General features: G+C 42.7%; 1 protein-coding gene across 1 annotated transcript in view; it reads right to left on the bottom strand.

Moving 5' to 3' along the window:
• The window catches only part of LOC140718657 (protein unc-13 homolog B), a 561,805-nt gene that overhangs the window by 340,882 nt on the left and 201,550 nt on the right, over positions 1-19,373 (bottom strand). The window lies entirely within an intron of this gene.

The raw sequence follows: 19,373 nt of genomic DNA, 5'->3' as shown, positions 1-19,373 counted from the left end.
ATTTCATCCATCCTCCCCCACCTACTTTACTTCACTTATCATCTTCTAGTTTGTACTCCTTCCCCTCCCCCCACCTTATTCTGGCATCTTCCCCCTTCCTTTCCAGTACTGATGAAGGATCTCCACCTGAAATGTCAACTCTTTATTTACTTTCATAGGTTGCCTGCCCTGCAGTGTTCCTCCAGCATTTTATGTGTGTTGCTCTGGATTTCTAGCATCTGCAGAATCTCTTGTGTTTAAGTTATCACATCACACTCACTTCCTTCTGATCAACATGGCAGGGAGTCACCATTACAGGAAATTGTAGATGACTGATGTCTACTTTCCATACTGTAGATGCACTGCAGAAATCACAAATAAATCTACCACATCACAATAGGAATTATCTATTCTGCAAATATCTTGTCTCCAGGTAAACAAAATTTTCATGCAAACCTCATTTGTGCAAACAATAGATATTCCTGGTTCATTGTAATAACTTATGTGGAGAAGATAACAAGACACAAAAATTGGATGCTTACTATCTGCAATTAAAGTATTGAAAAACTAAGAATTTATTATTTGAATGATAAAATTAGGAAAATACTTCCATATATTAAGTTTATAAACTAAATACAAATATTTCTGATGTGACTGAGATGGGTGCAGTAAGGAAAGGGGTTTCGCACTGTTGATCAGGGAGAACTTTGCAGCAGAGAGGATATCCTGAAGGGATAATCCAGGATAATGATGCTGTACATGTAGAATTTAAGAAGAAGAAAGGGGAGATAACCTTAATGAGATTATACTACAGACCGCCTAATCATCACTAGGAAATAGAACAAATAAGTAGGCAGATCACAAGAGGGTGACATACCTAACAAATTATGCCCCTTCTAAACATTTGTCCTACCAAGGTGTGAATTAATACTAGGGAAGTTGAAGTCACTCATGACAACAACTCTTATTTTTGTACGTTTCCTAAGTCTTGTGCTGGTGGATCCTGGACTTCCTGTCAGATTGCCAGCAGGTGATAAGAGTGGGTTCCCTCACCTCTGCCTCTCTGACCCTCAACACAGGTGCCCTCAGGGCTGTGTCCTAAGCCCCCTCTGTCACTCTCTGTATACCCAGGACTGTGTCGCCACCCACAGCTCCAATCTGTTAATTAAATTTACAGATGATACTACATTGCCTTATCTCAAATAATAACAAGGCAGCCTACAGAGAAGAAACCATCACCCCGGTACAATGGTGTCAAGAGAACAACCTCTCCCTCAATGTCACAAAAATGAACATGATGGTTGTGGACAACCGGAGGAATGGAGACAGGCTAACCCCTATTGACATCAATGGATCTGAGGTTGAGAGGGTGAACAGCTTTAAATTCCTCAGTATAAACATCACCAAGGATCTCATGTGGTCTGTACATACCTGCTGTGCAGTGAAGTCAATTCAATTCAATTCTGATCTGCTCCTCAGAGTCTCTGTTAATATTGGGAGATTGCTCCCTCTAGTTACTTCCACCCACGCTGACTAAGTACATAGTCCCTCCAGGATATCCTCCCTTTCTGTATACTATCCTTAATTATCAATGGCAATTATCCAACTCTTTTACTTCCCTGCCTATCCCTTTTTAAACATCTAAACCCCAAATCATCCTGAAGCCTTTCCTAGCAACACACACAAAATGCTGGAGGAACTCCCTAGGCCATGTAGCATCTATGGAAAAGAGTAAACAGTCAGCGTTTCAGGCAGAGACCCTTCAACAGAAGTTTTCAGAGTCTGGGCTGCATCCAATCAGTGAACAGGATTCATTAGAAAGAGTGAATATAAATAAGGCAGCGGCAGACAGAGCAGCCATTGTGTGAGTGGGCCAGTGTTAGAGTGGCTCATCAGGCTTGGGCGAGTTAAGTATCTGCTAAGTTTCTTCTTCATTATCATCATTCCTCATCTGTTAGAGCACACTGAGTACATGGAGAATCCCTCCACAGGATGTCCTGTGTTCTTTGAGTGAGATGTTGGAATTCTGGGAGACCACCAGCCTCCCAGATAACCACATATGCACCAGGAGCACTGAGCTACAGCTCCGCAGTGAAGGAACTCATTGACCTTCAGCTCATACAGGAGACTGAGTAGGTGATAAATTGGACCAACAGGGAGGCAGTCACCCCTAGGTTGCAAGAGGCGGATAACTGGGTGACTGTCAAAAGAAGAAAGGAAAATGGGTAGCCAGTGGATAGTATCCCTGTGGCTGTTCCCCTCAATAATAAGCATACTATTTTGGATACTGTTGTGGAAGAAGACTTACCAGGGTGGGATGGTGAGCCACAGCAACTGGGTGTCTAGTGCTGAATCTGATGTTGCAGCTCAGAAAAGAAGAGAAGTGAAGAAGACTGCAGTAATGATAGGAGATTCCATAGTTAGAAGAATAGAGATGAGATTCTGCAGATGCAACAGAGACACCCCGATAGTATGTTGCTGTTGCCAGGGTCGGGAATGTCTTGGAGAGAGAGAGCAGCCAGAAGGGTCTTTTAAGAGACTTTTGGATAGGTACATGGAGCTTAGAAAAACAGAGGGCTATGGGTAACCCTAGTAATTTCTAAGGTAGGGACATGCTCGGCACAACTTCATGGGCCGAAGGGCCTGTATTGTGCTGTAGGTTTTCTATGTTTCTAAGTCTTGGTACATATTTGAACCAATAACAGTCGGAACAGTAAGGATGTTCTGATGAGAGATCTTAGGGAGCTAAATAGAAACCTGAAAAGCAGGATCGCCGGGGTGGTAATCTTTGGATTGCTGCCTGTGCCACGTGCCATTGAGGGTAAGAGTAGGGGCATTTGGCAGATAAGTGCATGGCTGAGAGGATCAGATTTCTGGATCATTGGGCTCTCTTCTGCAGAAGGCACAACCTACACAAAAAGGACAGGTTACACACCTGAACCTGAGGGGGACCAATATCTTTGCGGACTGGTTTGCTAGAGCTATTTGGGATGATTTAAACTAATTTGGCAGAGAGATGGAAACTGGAGTGATAGGGCTGAGAATGGGGTAGTTGGTTTACAAATAAGAGGCAGTGTATAGTAAGACTTCTCGCAAGGACAGGCTGATTGCAGTCAACAAGGTGAGTTGCAATGTAAAAGAGGGATAAAATCGAAAAGAGTGATGAATAGAGGACTGAATGTGTTATATTTGAATGCATGTAGTATACAGAGTAAGGTAGATGAACCTGTAGCACAGGTACAGATTGACATGCATGACTTTGTGGGTGTCACTGATTTGTGGCTGAAAGAAGGTTATAGCTTAACATCGAAGGATACACATTGTATGAAAAGCACAGGCAGGCAAGCAGAGGGGGGTGATGTAGCTGTTGGCAAAAGATGAAATCAAATCCTTAGAAAGTGGTGGCATAGGATCAAAAGATATAAAATCATTGTGGGTAGAGCAAGGATTAAAAAGACCCTGATGGGAGTTATATACAGACCTCTGAACGGTAGCAAAGATGAGGGCTACAAATTACAAACATGAAAAAATGCAGATGCTGGAAATCAAAGCAACACATGCAAAATGCTGGAGGAACACAGAAGGTCAGGCATCATCTATGGAAAAGAACAAGCAGTTCAGACCAAGACCCTTCATCAGGACCCACGAAGAGCCTAGGCCCAAAACATCAACTGTATGCACTTTTCCATAGATGCCGCCTGGCTTGCTGAGTTCCTCCAGCATTTTGTGTGGTCTATAAATTAAACAGGAGATAGGAAATCCATGTTGAAAGGTCAACATTACGATAGTAATGGGGGATATCAATATGTAAGTGGATTGGGAAAATCAGGTTGGTGCTGGATCCCAATTTCTTGAACTCCTGTAAAGCATGGCCTGTAGCAACAGACCAAGTTATCCATGAGGTAGGTGATTTGGTGAATGTGGTGAGAGGAGTGGCAATTTGGCTGTAGTTCCTGATGAATCGACAGTACAAGCTGGATGCAAGAAATGCTGTAGCTGTTTGAGGGAGCAGTCAGGGTGATTCAACAATGGCACGCTCTTTCATTGGCTCCATAGTTAAGCTTTGGGGTGAAAGGACATAGCCCAGGAAGGAAATGACTGGGTGTGGAAATGGTATTTTTCTAAATTGCTGTATACCTGTTTTTCAAAGAAATATAAAGGACTGAATGGACACGACATACGTGATCTTGGGGGTCCCTGGAGAAGATGAGGACGTTGTCAAGGTATATGAACTATGTAACATGTCTTGGAGGATCACGTAGATGAAGGCTTAGAAAATGGCTGGACTGTCTGAAAGTCTGAAAGGCATCACCGAGTATTCGTAGTGGCCAGTGGGTGTTATCCACTCATCCCCTTGGTAGATGTGGATCAGGTTGTCTGTACTCTGTAGATCCAGTTTGGTAATGATCCAGGCCCCGCAGACTGTTTCAAATGCACTATCCATCAAGGGAAGAGGGTAGTGGTTCTTAATGGTGACCCCCAACTTCCTTTCTGACAAAGAAGAATCCTGCACCAGCTAGGACTGCAATGGTCGAATGAAGCCATGCTGTTGCACTTTGGCAATGTAGTCTCACATGGCTCGTGTCTCAGGAGGAGAAAGGGAAGACAATTGACCTCAGAGAGATGTGTTGCCTTTGAGGAGGTTGACTGCATAGCCTGACAGGTGGCAGAGTGTTGGCTTCCTTTTTACTGAAGGTGATGGTTAGGTCATGACATTCCTTTGGGAGTTTGGTGAGGTCGAGAGCTTCTTCCATCTTGACAGATTTAAGGGGTGAAGTCAGCACAGGTTGCAGGCAGGTGGTATGGCATATGGGTCCGCAACTCAGCAATGAACCGGATGACCAGGCAAAATGAAGGTATGAGTGGAGAGTCAGGGGCAACCCAACATGAGAGGAGGGTTGAGTGAGTCAATAAGGAGAAATTGGAAGGACTTGCAATGCTCTTCTGTGCTCAAGAGCTCAGGCTGTTTGCACACTCTGCCCATCCCAAACCCCAAATGACATCCCTTGATGTAGTAGGGCTGAGAGCTTGGACTCCCTACTGACAGAGAGACTGAATCAGGGCTATAATGCTGGAATAATGCTAAAATGAGATTGGGGGGGGGGTATCGGGAACTTACTAGCTAGAAGACCCCTCGTGTCTTCCTGGCGGTACTGTTTTGCCGGACTCATGGGCAATCGGCAGTTCCACAGTAAATACACAAGTTGTTTCTTCATGCTCTTGGGAGCTCTCCTTGCCTTCCAGGGTTCTGGAGGCATTGATGATGAGGGTCTTCAGCCTCAAATAGTTTTGGGAACAGAACTGGGGTTCTGGCTGATGACCTAGAAGGTCATTCCATAAGTCGCTTGTCCATTTGGAGGGGCAGTGAAGAGACATTCAGGGTTGGTGGGCATAGCTCAGATAGATAAGTCCAGTATAATCCAGATCTGAGTGTGAGCCTTTACACAGGTGAAGTATTTGATCCACTGCCCCTTTGCAGTTCCTAGATGGTCAAAAACCCAGCACATCTCAGTGGTGGATTCCTGCATACTTAAGGAAAATGGTGGTTATATTGTTCCAGTTAGCAGTGGTATCGAGTGATAAAGGCAATCTTGACTCGGTCTATAGAATACAGAAATGACTGGAGCTCCAAGTGTAAGATGCATTGGGACAGGAAGTTGTGGCATCCGGTTGGGGATCCTTCAAACTGTTCAGGCACTTCCTTTAAGCAAGCATACTCCACTGAGTCAATCATTGGTTCTCTCATTCTGTTGGGAACTGTACAGGAGGCCTGACCCAAAAGCAGAGCAGTGGAGACAATTTAGCAGTAAACAATACTTCACTCAAACTTCAAAATAACAAGACACCAGGGGCCACAAAATAAGAGAAAGCAGATACTTTACATGACAAGGCAACAGGGTAACTGAAAGATAGGAGTAACTGATTCGTATGAGTGAGCGAGGGTTGTGGTTGAGAGCTGGGTTTAAATAGGCTGCCGCTGATGAGTTGAAAATTAATGGCAGGTAATTCGTTAGCTGGGCAGAAACTGGAAGTTTCCTGCCTGTGCAGACCTGACATGCTCTCTGGATTAGACATTTTGACTCCAGGGAAAAGATACTGGTTATCTTTTCTAATCATGTTCTCATAACCTTTTAAATTTCTAGCAGATCTCCCCTCAGCCTCCACCACTGCAGAAAAAACATTGTGTGTCTGAACTCTTTACAACACGTACTTCGTTGTCCAGGCAGCATACTGGTAAACCTCTTAAGTTCAACCTCCAAAGCCTCCTCATCCTTCCTATAATAGGGCAACCAGAGATGAATGCAATACTCCAGCAACGGACTAATCAGAATTTTATAAAGCTTTAACATAACTTCCTGACTCTTGAAATTAAAATGCCTTGGCTAATGAAGGAAAGCATGCCATATGCCTTTTCTAACCACCCTGTTAATCTTTCATGGAGCTATAGACTTGGACTCCAAGATCCCTATGTACACCATCACTGTTAAACATGTTAGTTACCGTTAACAGCGTACTAACCCTTCATATTTGATCTCCCAAAGTGCAACACCCCAAACTTGGCTGGACTAAACTGCATCCGCTATTTCTCTGCCCATATCTGCAACTGATCTACAACCTGCTGTATCCTTTGGCACCTTCAATACCATCCACATCCAATCTTTGTATTGTCTCCAAACTTAAGTACCCATCCATCCACATTTTCATCTGCATTATTTTCATCTATCACAAACAGCAGAGGTTCCAGTACAGATCCCTGTGAAACACTATCAGCCACAGATCTTCAGTCAGAATAAATCCCATCACCCACCTCCCTCTGTCTTCTATAAGCAAACCAATTCTGAATATGAAGGATCAAATAACTGTGGATCCCATACATATTCATCTCTGCATGAGACTACCATGTAGGGCCTTATTAAATGCCTAACTAAAATCCATATAGGCAATATCCACAGATCTACCTTCATCATGTGCCACAATAGCATAGCAGTTAGCACAATGCTATAACACCTCAGGGCAGCGGAGTTCAGAGTCCAACCCCGGTTTCCTCTGTAAGGAGTCTCCATACGTCCTGACTGTGGAATGCGTAGGCTCTTTCCAGGTCATCCAGTTTCCTCTCATAGTCCAAAGACATACCAGGTTAATTGGTTATTGTAAATTGTCAGTGATTAGATTAGGGTTACATTGGGTTTGTCAGGGGTTGCTGGGAGGTGAAACTTAAAGGGCTGGAAGGGCCTATTCCACGATATATCTCTAAATCATCTAAATATATAAATCACCTCCTCAAAAAAACTCAGTCAAGTTAGTAAGACAAAGATGAGAAAATCTGCAGATGCTGGAAATCCAAGTAACACACACAAAATGCTTCTATGGAAAGCAGTAAACAGTCGACACTTCGGGCCGAAACCCTTCATCAGGACTCATAATGAAGAGTCTTGGCTCACAGCATTGAATGTTCACTCCTTTGTATAGATACTAGCTGGCCCGCTGAGCTCCTCCAGCATTTTGTGTGTATTGCAAATTAGTAAGGCCCAAACCCATGCAGACTGTCTCTAATTAGTCTATATTTCTTAAGAGCTCTGTTTGAATTTAGCCTCCTATACTTTATATATGTGGCCTTTCTTTTCTTGACTAAGTTCACTGTATTCTCATTATCCCATGACCTTACCATCTTTGTCCTTCCTTCTTAATAAAACATACCCCTCTTGTACTCTGTGCTGTTGGTCTTTAAACACCCTCTATATGACAGATATTGAGTTGCCCAAAGCCAGTTGTTCCAATTAACTCTCCCTAGTTCCTGCCCTAGTTCTCATAGTTTGCCCTTCTCCAAATATGCAAGCTCCATATTTATTCTTACCTAAACTATCTTAAAATTTAAGGAGCTCCTTTCATTGCTCCCTCACTGTTCTCCCACTAAGAGGGCAGTCACCTGGCCAGACTCTCTTCCAAATGCCAGGTCCAGTCAGGCCCCACTCATTTTGTACTTAGCGTCCCAACCAATGAAGGTGAGGATACCTTCCTCACCACGCTATTCACTTTCAGAAAGCTATGGACTTGCATCCCAAGATCCCCTTGAACATCAATACTCCTGAGAGTCTTGCCATTTACTGTATAATTCCCTCTTACAGTTGACTTCTCAAAGTGCAACACCTGAATTGAATTGAATTTATTTCTTACATCCTTCACATAAATGAGTAAAAATCTTTACGTTACATCTCCATCCAAATGTGCAATCATAGCAATTTATAATAATTTATAAGAAATAGAACAATGTAAAATAGAGTACACTCAAATCTGATAGCCTGGTGGAACATGCTGTCCTGGCTTTTATGCTGTGATACCATTTCCTGGATGGTCGCAGCTGGAATAGATTGTGGTTGGGGTGACTTGAGTCCCCAATGTTCCTATGGGCCCTTTCTACACACCTGTCTTTGTAAATGCCCTGAATCATGGGAAGTTCACAACTACAGATGTGCTTTGCTGTCCACAGCACTCTCTGCAGAGTCTTGTGGTTAAGGGAGGTACAGTTCCCATACCAGGCAGTGATGCAGTCAGCAGGATGCTCTCAACTGTGCCCCTATAGAAGTTCTTAGGATTTGGGGGCGCATACCAAACTTCCTCAACCGGCTGAGGTGGAAGAGGCACTGTTGTGCCTTTTTCACCACACAGCCAGTGTGTACAGACCTCACACTTGTCTGGATTAAACATCATCTGCCAGTTTTCTGCTCACATTTCCAACTTATCTATATCCTGTAGTATCCTTCCCACTATCCAGAACTTTACCATTTTTTTTGTGTTATCTGCGAACTTAGCAATCCTCCCACATATATTTTCATCCAAATGACTTATATATGTCACTAACAATGGAGATACCAGCACTGACTGCTGTGGAATATCACAAAATTCTAGTCAAAACAATTGCCGTCCAGCACTTCAAACCCAAGCTTGAATAAATCTATGAATTCATCATTTGTCTTCTGGATTAGCCTATCAAGACAGACTTTGTCAAATGCTCCGCTGAAGGTCATGTAGACAACATCTATTGTCTTGCGCTTATCTGACACCTTCATCATCTCCTCAAAAAACTATATCAGTTTTATAAAGACATTACCTCTTCCGCACAAAGATCTGAACATTAAATTTTCAGATCCGAGGTATTGATGGACCAGTGATAAATACAGAATAGCAAGCACTGAATTAGTTTAAGTAGTATAAGATGTGGATTAGGACATGAACGTCAGTGTAATATTTCAGTAATGGGTAATTAGGAATGAAACGATAATATAGGAAATCTAAAATAAAAACAAATATAGAAATGCTGAACAGGTATTCTATATTATACTGAATAATTCATTCTAATTTTATAGTAATAATACAGCCAGATCTCTACAGATAATAGAAGCATGCTGAGACAGTGAGGGATTGAGAGGTGGCAGTAACAGGAATGTTTGAATTTCAATTAACTAAGTGAGACAGCAAAGGAATTCTTTTCTCAAATCTAATCTTGCTCATTCTCTGTTATCCCCTTGTTTGCCCTTTCTGCCTCCTTAAAACACTTCCAAGTTTTCTTTAGTTCATCAAATGTGCAAAATAAGCTGCTCTACAAAATCCACTACTTCCAGAGTCATCACTCAAATTTTCGAATTTAATGGTAAAGTGTAATTCCTACATGAAACCATTCATTCCTAGGACCTCCAATGAGCAATGTCACTGACCCCAACACTATAACATAGAACCCAAGATCAGTAATGCAATCACCACTTGAGAAGTTGCCTAATCACTTTAACAGCCATTGGCCTTTCCAGCATATCTCAATTGTATCTGAAATACAATGGCACTATCCTCCTCACAAGTTACCTCAATTCTAATTGCCAGGCCTACAAATTGAAATGCAGGAGTCAGATGTTTTTGCAGCCTATTTCTAGTTTTGCTATGGGCTCACAGCCATCCAACAATGGGGTACTTTTCCTCAACATCATCAGATTTACCCTAGTAGCATGCATTTTAATAGAGGTGCCTACCTTGATTAGAATGGAAAATTCAGATGCATGATTTTTTTCTTCTTTTATTTACATTTTAAATGTGTAACATGTTGTAGGGTTTCACTGCTGTTTCACTGATAATGTAATGGTTTCTCTGTAGCAGCAATGTTTGGGTTATGACCAGAGATAATGGGGTTTGGAATGCTGTTGTTCTTTCTTGTGAACTGGAAGAAAGATTTTCGCAGTCTCTTGCCGGGGAGAGATGAGGAGAGAAGACGCAAATGGAGGGAGTTCGTAGACCACCGGACGCGGTGGACTTGGAGCGAGGGTCCGTAGGGCAGCGATGATCAGAGGAGGTCGATGGTGGATGATCGGCTTATCAGTGAGCTCCAACCTTGCGCAATAGACTGTTTAATAAGATTGGGCCCTTTTTCTCTTCTTTTCGTTTCTTTACGAACCATATAGTCAAAGTAAGAATTATAAAGCTTAATCGTTTAATCACATATTGTGTACTGTTTGTTATTTCGGGGTACTGATTTATAACAGGGGACACATCGTGCAGCATCCACCCAAACGAGATTTCTTAAGTTTGGCCAGGCCGGGGGCTATCACCCCCTATATTAAGTCACTTGCTGAAGTGAGAGTTACTGATTTGAATATTTGAATCTGGTTCCCAAGCACCTAGGCTTGTCCACACACTGGTGGGCCTGCCTGTTATGTGTGCTGGGGACAGACTTTCTGCCCATTCTCTGTAGTTCAGCCTGACTCCAAAAGGAATTCAAATATTCTGCGAGTGGTGATCTTACAAAAGGACTTGTGGTTTAGCTGGAAAATCCAAACCACCAAGTACCACTGACCACATATAGTTGAAGTGGTCTGGATAAAAGAGTGCATGTACCCATTTGGGAGGAAAGGTTGGAAAAGGAGGTATCCTTTCATTCCTAATCATTCATTTCTAATCATTCCTTTTAACAAATATTAAAATCATAGAAACATAGAGCAACTTATAGTAATGTTTTATGCCTTGTACTGTACTGTTCTCACAAAACAATGCTAGAAATCATTTCATCCACCACTATCCTGCCTATAGCACCTCTACCCCAAAACATAAAGTCCTATCCTTCCCTTAGCCGTATTTCCACAATGGCTCTAATATCTTAGACCCACAGAACTGTTCCAGTTCTAGAATCATCCACCTGACCTGTAAGATCCCTTGAACTGAAATCAATGCAATTTTATCCGATAGACTTTACTCACTCCTGGCCAGTCTTCTGCCTGTCATGCCTATGCAACTTGCTTATGATTTTTTAAAATCTTGTCTGCACACTCTAGTTTAAGCATAACCTTCCTCTAGTATAGAGATCAGAAATGCACACAATACTTAAAATGCAATCTTACTAAAGCCCCACAACAGCTGTAAACTAATAGACCAACTATTGCACTCAATTCCCAGATCAACGAAAGCAAACATCCCATATGCTCTGTTCACCACCCTGTATAATTTTGTTCCTACTTTCAGGGAACTATGTACTGTATGCCAAGTTGTCTCTGTCCTGCAACACTCCCCAGAGCCCTGCCATTAATTGGATTTAAATTTCACCTGCCATTCCCATGCCCACTTTCCCAGCTGATCAATCTCCTACTATAATCTTAGGCCACCTTCTTCATTGTCTACTACAGCACCAATTTTGGTGCCATCTGCAGTCTTACTAGCCATGTCACCAATATTCTCATCCAAATTATTAATACCCGTATATATGAATAAAAAAATCAAAGGATTCAGCACCAATCCCTGCAGCACACCTTTGGCCACAGGTGTCCAATCCAAAAGACAACCCCCTACTAACACTCTCTGAGTCGTTCTATCAAGCCAATTTTGTAACCATATGCTCCATCACCCTGGATTCTATCTGATTTAATCTCCACAAAGGACTTTGTTGTCAAAGAACATAGAAAACCTACAGCACAATACAGGCCCTTTGGCCCACAATGCTGTGCTGAACATGTATTTACTTTAGAAATTACCTAGGTTACCCATAGCCTTCTATTTTTCTAAGCTCCATGTACCTATCCAGGAGTCTCTTAATTCACACACTCACCTCCCTCTGTGTAAAAAAACTTAGCCCTAACATCTCCTCTGTACCTACTTCCAAGCACCTTAAAAGTGTGCCCTCTAAAAAGGCCTCACTAAAGTCCATGTAGACTATTTTGTCCTTGATAACTGAATATCCCTAATCCATGTTTGCCTTTCCAAATGCAGATAAATCCTGTCTCTCCAGTATCTTTCCCATTACTCATTACTCTTTGGCCTATAGTTCCCTGGCTTGGCCTTCTGACATCTCATCCACAGCTAAGAAAGAAGCAGAAATCTATGCCAGATCTCCAATAATTTCCTGGAGATTTATTCACCTTCATGTACCTCTGGTCAAACAAAACCTCCTCTTCGTAATGTTGACATGTTCCTGGACATCAGGACACTTTGGAAGGACAAACTCCAAGGCAGAGTACAAAGTAAATAGCAGGATACTTGGGAGTGTGGAGGAGCAGAGGGATCTGGGGGTACATGTCCACAGATCCCTGAAAGTTGCCTCACAGGTAGATAGGTAGTTAAGAAAGCACATGGAGTGCTAGCTTTCATAAGTCGAGGGATAGAGTTTAAGAGTCGCGGGGTAATGATGCAGCTCTATAAAACTCGAGTTAGGCCACATTTGGAGTACTGTGTCCAGTTCTGGTCGCCTCACTATAGGAAGGATGTGGAAGCATTGGAAAGGGTACAGAGGAGATTTACCAGGATGCTGCCTGGTTTAGAGAGTATACATTATGATCAGAGATTAAGGGAGCTAGGGCTTTACTCTCTGGAGAGAAAGAGGATGAGAGGAGACATGATAGAGGTATACAAGATATTAAGAGGAATAGATAGAGTGGACAGCCAGCGCCTCTTCTCCAGGGCACCACTGCTCAATACAAGTGGACATGGCTTTAAGACAAGGTGTGGAAAGTTCAAGGGGGATATTTGAGGAAGGTTTTTTACTCAGGGAGTGGTTGGGGTGTGGAATGCACTGCCTGAGTCAGTGGTGGAGGCAGATACCTACCACTGACATCTCCTCTGTACCTACTCCCCAGCACCTTAAACCTGTGTCCTCTTGTGGCAACCGTTTCAACCCTGAGAAAAAAGCCTCTGACTATTCACATGATCAATGCTTAAAAGAGTTCAGAAGGAACTCAGAGTACAGATAAGGGGGGCAAAGGAGCAGTATAGGAGGAAGCTAGAACAAAAGCTGCAGAAAAAAAGCATGAAGGAGGTGTGGGATGGGATGAAGATCATCACCGGATGCAGTGCAAAGCGGGGGGCAAACATAAGTGGAGATGTGGAGAAAGCGAACCAGCTGAACAACTTCTTCAATAGGTTCAACAGCACAATCTCATCTTCACCGCAGAACACCACACCAGGCTTGTCTTTCTACTCGTCCTCCCTCTTACTTCCCTCACAGGAAAAATCACAGGAGACCTTGCCCACGCCCAGGATTACGGCTGCACAGGTGGAAGGTCAACTGAGGAAGATCTGTACCAGCAAGGCGGCTGGACCGGATGGAGTATCCCCACGATTACTGAGGGCCTGTGCGACTGAGCTGGGAGAACCACTACAGCGCATCTTCAACATGAGCCTGGAGCAGAGAAGAGTACCCAGACAGTGGAAAACATCCTGTATTGTCCCGGTACCGAAGAAACCACAACCAAAGGAGTTGAATGACTTCAGACCTGTTGCCTTGATGTCGCACGTGATGAAGACCATGGAGCGGCTGATAATACAGAATCTGAGGCCACAAACCAGGCACGCCCGGGATCCTCTTCAATTTGCGTATAAGGAGAAGGTGGGAGTGGAGGATGCTATCACGTATTTGCTGCAAAAATCCCTCTCTCACCTGGATGGGGTCAGTGGTGCTGTGAGGATTACATTCCTGGACTTCTCTAGTGCCTTTAACACCATCCAGCCCAAGATCTTAAGGCACAAACTAACGGAGATGGGAGTAGACTCTCACATGGTGGTACTTGACAGATAGACCTCAGTATGTGCGGTTGGGAGACTGTAGGTCTGACACGGTGGTTAGCAGCACAGGAGTGCCACAGGGGACCGTGCTCTCTCCGGTCCTGTTCACCCTGTACACATCAGACTTCCAATATAACTCTGAGTCCCGTCATGTGCAGAAGTTCGCTGATGACACGGCCATAGTGGGGTATGTCAGGAATGGACAGGAGGAAGAGTATAGGAAACTGATACAGGACTTTGTGATATGGTGCAACTCAAACTACCTGCGTCTCAATATCACCAAGACCAAGGAGATGGTGGTGGACTTTAGGAGATCTAGGCCTCATATGGAGCCAGTGATCATTAATGGAGAATGTGTGGAGCAGGTTAAGACCTACAAGTATCTGGGAGTACAGTTAGACGAGAAGCTAGACTGGACTGCCAACACAGATGCCTTGTGCAGGAAGGCACAGAGTCGACTGTACTTCCTTAGAAGGTTGGCGTCATTCAATGTTTGTAGTGAGATGCTGAAGATGTTCTATAGGTCAGTTGTGGAGAGCGCCCTCTTCTTTGTGGTGGCGTGTTGGGGAGGCAGCATTAAGAAGAGGGACGCCTCACATCTTAATAAGCTGGTAAGGAAGGCGGGCTCTGTCGTGGGCAAAGTACTGGAGAGTTTAACATTGGTAGCTGAGCGAAGGGCGCTGAGTAGGCTACGGTCAATTATGGATAACTCTGAACATCCTCTACATAGCACCATCCAGAGACAGAGAAGCAGTTTCAGCGACAGGTTACTATCGATACAATGCTCCTCAGACAGGATGAAGAGGTCAATACTCCCCTATGCCATTAGGCTTTACAATTCTACCGCCAGGACTTAAGAACTTTTTAAAAGCTATTATTAATGCTTTATGAGATAGTGATTTAGATGCATATCATATTTTTTACTGAGTTAAGTATTGAATGTAATTAGTTTTGCTACAACAAGTGTATGGGACATTGGAAAAAAGTTGAATTTCCCCATGGGGATGAATAAAGTATCTATCTATCTATCTATCTATCTCTGTCGAGGGCAAAGTACTGGAGAGTATAACATCGGTAGCAGAGCGAAGGGCGCTGAGTAGGCTACGGTCAATTATGGAAAACCCTGAACATCCTCTACATAGCACCATCCAGAGACAGAGAAGCAGTTTCAGCGACAGGTTGCTATCGATGCAATGCTCCTCAGACAGGATGAAGAGATCAATACTCCCCAATGCCATTCAGTTTTACAATTCAACCGCCAGGAGTAAGATATGTTAAAGTGCTGGGGTTAGGACTCAATGTATTTAAGTAAACTGCTTAAGAACTTTTTAAAAGCTATTATTAATGCTTTTTGAGAGGGTGATTTTAGATGCATGTCATATTTTTACTGAGTTAAGTATTGTATGTAATTAGTTTTGCTACAATAAGTGTATGGGACATTGGAAAAAATGTTGAATTTCCCCATGGGGATGAATAAAGTATCTATCTATCATCTTGTACACCTCTATCAGGTCACCTCTCATCCTCCGTCGCTCCAAGGAGGAAAGGCCGAGTTCATTCAACCTATTCTCATAAGGCATGCTCCCCAATCCAGGCAACATCCTTGTAAATCTCCTCTGCACCCTTTCTATAGCTTCCACATCCTTCCTGTAGTGAGGCGACCAGAACTGAGCACAGTACTCGAAGTGGGGTCTAACCAGGGTCCTATATAGCTGCAACATTATCTCTCGGCTCCTAAATTCATTTTTTTTGGAATTTATTTTTTTCTTGAAGTTCATCATCAAACAAACATTTCCATAAGATGTATTTCAGATATTGCACATCATATAATCATACAGGCAAAAATCTCCACATAATATTTATCTGAGGTATACACTTATAGAAAAGAGAGGAAAGAAAGAACAAGTGAAAGGAGAAAACTATATACAAGTAGGGAGTCATCTGTTTTTTTTACAACATATTCATTGATTTGTGAGAATAAAATCAGGCCTATGAGGCATTACGTAGTTAAACCATTTTTTCCCAGTATGAATCAAATTGTTCCAACTTATAGAACATTACAGGCCCTTCGGCCCACAATGTTGTGCTAACCCTCAAACCCTGCCTCACATATAACCCCCCACCTTAAATTCCTCCATATACTTGTCTAGTAGTCTCTTAAACTTCACTAGTGTGTCTGCCTCCACCACTGACTCAGGCAGTGCATTCCACGCACCAACCACTCTCTGAGTGAAAAACCTTCTTCTAATATCCCCCTTGAACTTCCCTCCAGTTAACTTAAAGCCATGTCACTTGTACTGAGCAGTGGTGCCCCGGGGAAGAGGCGCTGCCTGTCCACTCTGTCTATTCCTCTTAATATCTTGTACACCTCTATCATGTCTCCTCTTAACCTCTTTCTCTCCAGAGAGTAAAGCCCTAGCTCCCTTAATCTCTGATCATAACGTATACTCTCTAAACCAGACAGCATCCTGGTAAAATCTCCTCTGTACCCTTTCTAATGCTTCCACCTCCTTCCTATAGTGAGGCAACCAGAACTGGACACAGTACTCCAAGTGTGGCCTAACTAGAGTTTTTATAGAGCTGCATCATTACGTCGCATCTCTTAAACTCTATCCCTTGACTTATGAAAGCTAACACCCCATAAGCTTTCTTAACTACCCTATCTACCTGTGAGGCAACTTTCAGGGATCCATGGACATGTACCCCCAGATCCCTCTGCTCCTCCACCCTATCAAGTATCCTGCCATTTACTTTGTACTCTGCTTTTGAGTTTGTCCTTCCAAAGTGTACCACCTCATACTTCTCCAGGTTGAACTCCATCTGCCACTTCTCAGCCCACTTCTGCATCCTATCAATGTCTCTCTGCAATCTTTGACAATACTCTACACTATCTACAACACCACCAATCTTTGTGTCGTCTGCAAACTTGCCAACCCACCCTTCTACCCACACATCCAAGTCGTTAATAAAAGTCATGAAAAGTAGAGGTCCTAAAACAGATCCTTCTGGGACACCACTAGTCACAACCCTCCAATCTGAATGTACTCCCTCCACCACAACCCTCTGCCTTCTGCAGGCAAGCCAATTCTGAATCCACCTGGCCAAACTTCCCTGGATCCCATGCCTTCTGACATTCTGAATAAGCCTACCGTTTGGAACCTTGTCAAATACCTTACTAAACTCCATGTAGATCACATCCACTGCACTACCCTCATCTATATGCCTGGTCACCTCCTCAAAGAACTCTATCGGGCTTGCTGGGCATGATCTGCCCTTCACAAAGCCATGCTGACTGTCCCTGATCAGACCGTGATTCTCTAAATGCCCATAGATCCTATCTCTAAGAATCTTTTCCAACAACTTTCCCACCACAGATGTAAGGCTCACTGGTCTATAATTACCTGGACTATCCCTACTACCTTTTTTGAACAAGGGGACAACATTCGCCTCCCTCCAATCCTCCGGTACCATTCCTGCGGACAAGGAGGACATAAAGATCCTAGCCAGAGGCTCAGCAATCACTTCCCTTGCCTCGTGGAGTTGCCTGGGGAATATTCCGTCAGGCCCCAGGGACATATCCCTCCTAATGTATTTTAACAACTCCAACACCTCCTCTCCCTTAATATCAACATGCTCCAGAACATCAACCTCACTCATATTGTCCTCAAGTTCTCTCTCATTGGTGAATACCAAAGAGAAGTATTCATTGAGGACCTCGCTCACTTCCACAGCCTCCAGGCACATCTTCCCACTTTTATCTCTAATCGGTCCTACCTTCAATCCTGTCATCCTTTTGTTCTTCACATAATTGAAGAATGCCTTGGGGTTTTCCTTTACCCTACTCGCCAAGGCCTTCTCATGACCCCTTGTTGCTCTTCTCAGCTCCTTCTTAAGCTCCTTTCTTGTTACCCTATATTCCTCAATAGACCCATCTGATCCTTGCTTCCTAAACCTCATGTATGCTGCCTTCTTCCACCTGACTAGATTTTCCACTTCACTTGTCACCCATGGTTTCTTCACCCTACCATTCTTTATCTTCCTCACCGGGACAAATTTATCCCTAACATCCTGCAAGATATCCCTAAACATCGACCACATGTCCATAGTACATTTCCTTGCAAAAATAATCATAATCAAAATCAAAAATAATCATAATCTGTTATGATTAACAGATGCTGTTATCTTCTCCATTATGTACATGTCCATTGTAATTTCCATCCATGCATTTAAAGTTGGGCTCTCCTGTGATAACCATTTCCTAGTAAGAGTCTTTTTACCAGCCACCAGCAATACATTCATTAAATATTTATCTCTTTTCAACCATTCTTGAGGTATATACCCAAAATATATGCTCTGACTTTCTAAGGGTATTTCACATTTAAAGATGTCTTGTAGGGCATTGTGTATCCCCCTCCAATAGTCTTTGATAGCAGGGCAGTCCCAAAAAATATGATAATGATTTGCATTTTGATTTCCACAATTTCTCCAGCAAACAGGGAGGTTACTATCATAATAGGACTTCTGAGAGGGTGTAATAAAATATCTTATCAAGTTTTTCCATCCGAACTCCCTCCATTTCTGTTGACTGATATACTTCCATTGATACCTCCATATTATTGTCCATTCTTCCTCAGATATAATTATCCCTCCTTCCTTCTCCCATTTTGTTTTAATATATGAAGTCGAACGTGTTTTAAGATTTGACAAACCCTTATACACGCTTGAAATGATTCTACTACCATTATCCGAATTATATGCTTTTCTAAATAACTATCAAAAATGTTCTTGCCTTGGTTACATTTTTAACCATCCTATTAACATATTTTCATATCTATAAATACCTAATAAAAGTCTTGTTTTTCTAATAAATGTTTCATTTAACCATTTCAAAACTGAACGGTGTTCCTTCTTTCATTATATTGCAAAGAACTGTTATTCCTTTAGCTGTCCAGTCCTTAAATCTAGCATCGAGTTTATTCGGCGTAAAATCCGAGTCACACGCACACCATTTAAGAATTGCAATATCTCCCTCTAGTTTATATTCTTTTATAATAGTTTTCCATATTTTAAGAGTCCATTTCACCCATGGGTTATCAATAGTATTTATGTACCTTTGTAGGTTGTTATCAGCCAAAATTGCTTGTATGGGGATGGGAAGTACCCGCTCCTCAATGTTTTTCCATTGAGCGTCATATGATGGGTTGCACCAACACATCACAGCTCTCAACTGTGCTGCGAAATAATATCTCTAAGAGAAAGTAGACCCCATCCCCCCTTTTCCTTGGCTAATTGCATAGTTTTGAGATGAACTCTGGGCCTTTTACCTTGCCAAATATATCTTGTTCCATTCATTGAATTGATTTTGA

The sequence above is a fragment of the Hemitrygon akajei genome, chromosome 30, assembly GCF_048418815.1.
Source record: "Hemitrygon akajei chromosome 30, sHemAka1.3, whole genome shotgun sequence".
Lineage (NCBI taxonomy): Eukaryota > Metazoa > Chordata > Chondrichthyes > Myliobatiformes > Dasyatidae > Hemitrygon > Hemitrygon akajei.
The sequence above is the reverse complement of the archived record's forward strand: the minus strand, read 5'-3'. Positions and strand labels throughout refer to the sequence as shown.